The 6,326-nt window shown below is 41.5% G+C and overlaps 1 pseudogene; it reads left to right on the forward strand.

Moving 5' to 3' along the window:
* Nucleotides 1-550: 550 nt before the first annotated feature.
* LOC102244141 overlaps nt 551-6,326 on the forward strand; it is a 9,080-nt pseudogene continuing 3,304 nt past the window's right edge.

Raw genomic sequence — 6,326 nt, forward strand, 5'->3', positions numbered from 1 at the left:
CCAGTCACTGTTCTAAGTGCTCTGCATGCATCACTCCATTTAATCTTCACAATATTCTTGGGGGTAGTACCATTATTATTCTCTTTGATAGATAGAAACTAGGAACCAGGGGTTCAGTAACTTGATTAAAGTCACACAGCCAGCAAATGACAGAGCCGAGATGAAAAAAACATATGCACCCCTATGTTCATTGCAGAATTATTTATAATAGCCAAGATTTGGAAGCAGCCCAAGTGTCCATCAGTAGATGAAAAAAAAGCTATGGTCCATTTACACAATGGAATACTCCTTGGCCATAAAAAGGAAGAAAATTTTACCCTTTGCAATAGCATGGATGGACCTGGAGAATATTATGTTAAGTGAAACAAACCAGTCAAAGAAAGACTAGTACTATATGATTTCACTCATATGTGGAATTTAGTGAACAAACTGAACTAACAAGCAAAATAGAGACAGACTCACAGATAGAGAGCAGGAAAACAGCTCTGGGTTATTGTGGGGTTGGAGGCATTGAGCAAAAAAGAAAGAAAATTAGAAAGAACTCATGGACATGGACAACAGTGTGGTGATTGCAGAGCAGGAGGAGTGTCAGTGGAGGTGGAAGAGGGTATAGTGGGGGATAAATGATGATGGAAAAAATAAAATAAAGAGAAAATAAAGTTTAAAAAATAAAATAAAATAACCAAACAATAATCCCCAAACTGCCATAATACTGTGTGTGATGAGAATCAAATGAGTGGTAAACACTATAGTTGTTAAGAGGGTAGATCCTCTTGGGAAGATGTCATTGAAGAAATGAGGCTTCCTTACAGGGTAAAGAAGTGGAGATGCTATTCCAAGAAGGGGGAATAAATTGAGCTAAAGTGCAGACATGGAGTGACGATATACACTCAGTCTTAACCTGTGCACACACACATGCACATTCATTAATTCAACAACTATTTATTAAGCACTTACTCTGTGCCATGTCCTGGAGATATATCCATTTAGGAGTCTCTCTGCAAAGGACCACAAATTTAAAAGGTGCTAAATACAATGAAATGGCAAGGATGAGAATGGGAATGAAGAGAGTAAAGATAAAAAATATGAAGATAGCCCTGGCTGGTTTGGCTCAGTGGATAGAGCATCGGCCTGTGGACTGAAGGGTCCTGGGTTCGATTTCAGTCAAGGGCACATGCCTGGGTTGAGGGCTTGATCCCCAGTGGGGGGCATGCAGAAGGCAGCCAGTCAATGATTCTCTCTCATCATTGATGTTTCTATCTCTCTCTCTCTCCCTTCCTCTCTGAAATCAATAAAAATATTTTTTAAAAAATATGAAGATAAATTTAAGCCCTGTGAAGGCAGAGATCTTTTGTTTATTCACTGATTACTCCAGAGTGCCAAGCACAATACCTAGGACATAACAGGAACTCATAAAAATATTTGTTAAAAAAAATGAATGTATCAGCAGCAACATCATCATGGTTGGAACTAGATGGCACACTAGGAGGCTAATTCCAGTTTTTTATTCAGTTCCTTCTCCTCTTTGGGTATCAATTTCCCAATTTTTACAAAAAGGTACTTTTTTCTTGGCTTTTAATTTTAAAGATGTTACATAAATAAGGTGTCCTTACCGACTTATTACATTAAGAGCCACATACATAAATTTGCTCCATTGCCAGTGATGTTAGGTTTGAAATTTCAAAGGGGAAAAGATACAGTGACAATGGAGAAACTGGGCAGACACCACCATAAAAAAAAATCAAACTAACATGGTCTTGTGCCCTAAAGTTTCAGCATAAATTGTTGATCATTGCCTGAATCCGTTATTAAGATGGTTGTACAATGGTAATATGCTAATTCTTATGATTTGTTCTATAGTTATTTTTCACATTCTTCTGGGAAAGTTGATTTTTAAGGACTTTTCTGGCTCAGATGTTCTGTGCTTCTAAAATTAAACCTGATTTCATGTATCTGGTAATGGGTACTTTGGAGAGAAGGACCATTGACAAATGAAGCTATTCTTGGGACCACTGAATAGGACATGGATCCCAGGTTTCTGGCCCAGTTAGGGAGGCAAACAAGCTCATATGGGTTCTGAGGGCTCAAGAAGGAAGGAAGAACCCTTTGGCCAATGGCTCCTCCTGTCTCGAACAGGGTTATTAAGCCTGGCCTTGCCACAGGTGACTCCCTATCTGCTTTTGACTATAAAATGTAAGCTAATCAGATATTCTAGGACAGTGGTCGGCAAATTGCAGCTGGCAAGCCACATGCGGCTCTTTGGCCCCTTGAGTGTGGCTCTTCCACAAAATACGTGGCCCATGCACAGAAGTCCGTATTTTGTGGAAGAGCCACACTCAAGGGGCCAAAGAGCCGCATGTGGCTTGCAAGCCTCAGTTTGCCAACCACTGTTCTAGGAGAAGTGTCACATAAATCCCTTTAAAGCCAAACTCAAACAGTAAGTGGAGATAAAGCAAGAGGGCATATGAACTCTTCAATTGTGAAACCAAGATGTCTTTTCATCCTTGCCCAATTCATAAGTAGTAGAGATAAGTCCAAGAAATATGTGCAATATTATTTTGTGTGTGATTGATTTGTTCAGTTTCAATGCTTTCTTCTTCCCTTCCTCTATCTCCAGAATTTTCAGTGAAATTTCAGTACATTAAGAAAAATCAAGAGTTACATAACTTTAAAGTTTTCACTTTTTCTGTATCTGAAGCTACAAAATTGATTTTTGTTTTGTGGATTCAGCAGTGAAACGAGATTTGGCTTAGTCGCTTGGGTCCTGGAATCATCCTATAACCTCCATGGCCATTTCTCCCATTATCTGCAGAGATTCTAGAGATGTCACCTAGAGCACCCTTTCTCCATCATTGCAGGCCTAGCCAATCTCCATCATAAATATCAAAAATAGCGGGGTGAATTTCAAAAACTGGTTCAGATGGGCCTACTTGAGGAAGACTAAAATCTAGGTTCTTTTTCTAGAAGAAAGTCTATTGGGCTCTAACCATATGATGGTACAAATATCTGTGTCACAAATATTTTCCACCATGGATTGCCAGAGGTTTGCAAACAGTGGCCTTGTATCATTTATCTTTCTCTGCTTCCCCACACAGGCTAATTCATCCCAGACTGAAAAAAGATGATAGGGTTGGCTTTTGGTAAAATCTGGGATAGGTAGGGTTCTTTCACAATTCTGTCCACAACACCAAGCCCAAAAATGGACTGTCTATGCAACTTTTAAAAATACTGCAAAATCACTCATGCTAGCTATTTGTGGCAAGAGGCTTGGAAGGATAATTATTATGCCATGAAAGGCCTCTGGAGCTGCCACAAATCAACACTGGCTTTGTGTCCAACCCCTCTTGGTGCCCACATTAGTCAGTGTGGGGACCATGTGTAAGGCCTGAAAATTGAGTTGGGCATCTTCAATCATGTTGGCCTAGATCTAAAGGCAAAAGCTAAGTTGGCATGCCCCCACTATAGGCAAGGTGACAGAAGCCTCTTGTATACTGCCTGATTGGATTGATCTGGGTTGGAATGCTCAGAAAGAGAGAGGATGATCTTCTGTCACCCTCCTGGGAAGCTGGCCACATCAAGTGATGATCAGTCTTGGACTAGAATTGGGCAGATGGATGGAATTAGAGAAAAGGACTGAGGATGGGACTTTTATATGACATGCACGAAATTGGTGGGCTTACCAAGAGTCTAAGTTGAGTTCCAAGGGGGGAAAAAAGTCCACTGGTGCTATGAGTTTTTCCCCATTACCCTCAAGAGAAGGATCCCTTTTGCATATTTCAGCCTCATCCCCAACTACATGAAGACAAATAAATGTGCCTTCCAAACTTCTAAGGGGAACTCAGGATTTGGCATCATTCAGGAACTAAGAGAGTTTTTAGGAATTGAATCTCATCTCTTCAATAGCTGGAATTATATTAAGTGTTCTTCCATTAAAAAGCAACAACACTGCAGTTGTTCTCTGCTTTGGTCTAGTACCTTTTTATTTATACTTCTGCTACCAATGAATTAAAAATCTCACCCTAACTGGTTTGGCTCAGTGGATAGAGCGTCGGCCTGCGGACTGAAGGGTCCCAGGTTCGATTCTGGTCAAGGGCATGTACCTTGGTTGCGGGCACATCCCCAATAGGGGGTGTGCAGGAGGCAGCTGATCAATGTTTCTCTTTCTCATTGATGTTTCTAACTCTCTATACCTCTCCCTTCCTCTCTGTAAAAAATCAATAAAAATATATTTTTAAAAATCTCAGTATTTTCATACTTGCATTCCAAGGATGTGTCCTAGCTACTTCCCATTGCCCTATTAAGCATGGCTTTCTAGCTAGTCCACTTCATACAAAGTCATCCACCATTTAATAGCTTCAGTGCCCTCAGGTCAGATGTCCATCCATGACTAAAGAAGTAACCATTCAAGTTTCAAAGAATAGTCTAGGGCTATTTTCTTCAGCAAGAACCATGGGCCATGTAGTTTCCCTTACAAGGAAATGGTGGAGATGCCAGAATCCATAACTTACATATCTGGTCTAAGATTTCTGTCAGCATAATGGCTTGGGAGGAGAGATAATTACAGCCCTACTGGAAAGCCATTATATCAGAATATGTAAATGGTCACCTCTTTCAGCTTTGCCTAAAGCTGGTCCTAGGCATATCCCTTGAATCACATAGAGTATATGTAGGGCCATCCCTAACTTGAACTATGTAAGAAGACAGCCTCACTCTAGCTTCTTTTTTGATGGTAGAAGGTGATAGTGGAGAATAAATGGCTTTTCCCAGCTTGGAAGGCTGCCTAGCTTGTCCAGAGGGCCTCAGCAGAGCAGCTGTCAGCCTCCAGGGAGAAATAGTTTTGGCCCTGCTAAGTGAGTGGCCATATGTCATGTGCCCTTCCTGAGGAACATGTTCCAACTTGTGTACCCTGCTACTATTTGAGCTGTTGAAAGTAGACCCAACAGGAACTAAGCATCTCCAGCATTAGGCAGCAACACCAGATGATTACTTTTACTGAGTTGAGGCTTAGAGTGAAACAGGAGCCGAGCCTAGCACCAGAGACATAGGAATCCCTTTTCAAATTCCTCACTCCAGTGCCACTGTCCTTTCACTTAGGTTAGCTCCAAAAATAGTGCCCATTCGTTGCCACAGGCTGGTGGGTTCAGGGAGGAGAAGCATGCAAATATATGGAATACAGAAGGCTAAACAAAATGACATATTTTCTTTTTTTTGGTCAGGACTGGGGAAATACTGGTTATTTCATTTGAATGGAAAAACTGTGTCGGGAGTCTAGTGCCTGGTAGAAGAACAGGTAAGGTCTTCTGAGAAGAGCTCAAGCTTGAACTTAAAAGCAAATTTTCCAAAGCAGAGGGCTAACCAGAATGTTTCAAGTAGTGGACTCTGTACATATCTTTGACAAGGAAAATCCAACATTTTGTACATTTGGACCTGTGGGGGAGAGGGGGAGGTAGGCAACAGTGGCTCTTTGGCACTATAAAAGCTTGTGTTCCCTTATCAGGACATGTAACCAATATTTTCTCTGCCTAGTATCTAAGGAGTCATTTTAAGACAGACATCTGTTCAGCAATCTGAGAGCCCTAGACAGAAGACAGAGACATTCATTTTCCTTTACTCATAGTGCAGAGGCCAGGGGGGACTGATTTTGTGGCACTGTTCTATCCTGGCCTGTATCGCAGTTGATCTGGGAAGAACAATCCAGGATGACACTGAGGCACTATCCAAACGGCCTTGGATTACAAAGTGAGCCCCAAAAGCCAGCTAGGAGAATACTTTGGAACGTGAAACAGATGTAAACCAAGGGGCCCTAATTGGAGGACTGCCATTGATGAGGTTACAATGTGGTGGAGTGGAAGAGTACTCATCCAGGAATCAGGACATCTGGGTTTTAGCCCACAATTAACTCACTTTATGACCTTGAGCAAATCCATCTCTTTCTCTGAGCTGCTCTGTCCCTTGTTTGTGCAACTAAGGGTGGAACTATGTGAGTTAGGAGTCTTCCTACAGCTCTGTCATTCTATGGTTTGAAGATAGGGAAGTTGATGGCCAAGACTATGTCTTTCAGGGTACAATACCAAACCTAGTGTATACCAAAGAGGGGCAGACTCACTAGTTTGACTCTTCTGTGGGCTACTTCGTTTTATTGAAAAGTAAATAAACAGAGGAAAATGCCTTTTTCTGGCTGTAAATCCCACTTGATCTCAGCCATCCATCTTGTTTAGCACAGGGAGATCTAGGTGAGAGTGTGTGAAATACTTGGTATAAGCCCTGTTTACTGCTCAACCTTGAAACCAAGCCCTTCTCATGGTGGGTCAGCAGGGGTTAGCTTC

Source organism: Myotis brandtii, unplaced genomic scaffold (genome assembly GCF_000412655.1).
Source record: "Myotis brandtii unplaced genomic scaffold, ASM41265v1 scaffold393, whole genome shotgun sequence".
Lineage (NCBI taxonomy): Eukaryota > Metazoa > Chordata > Mammalia > Chiroptera > Vespertilionidae > Myotis > Myotis brandtii.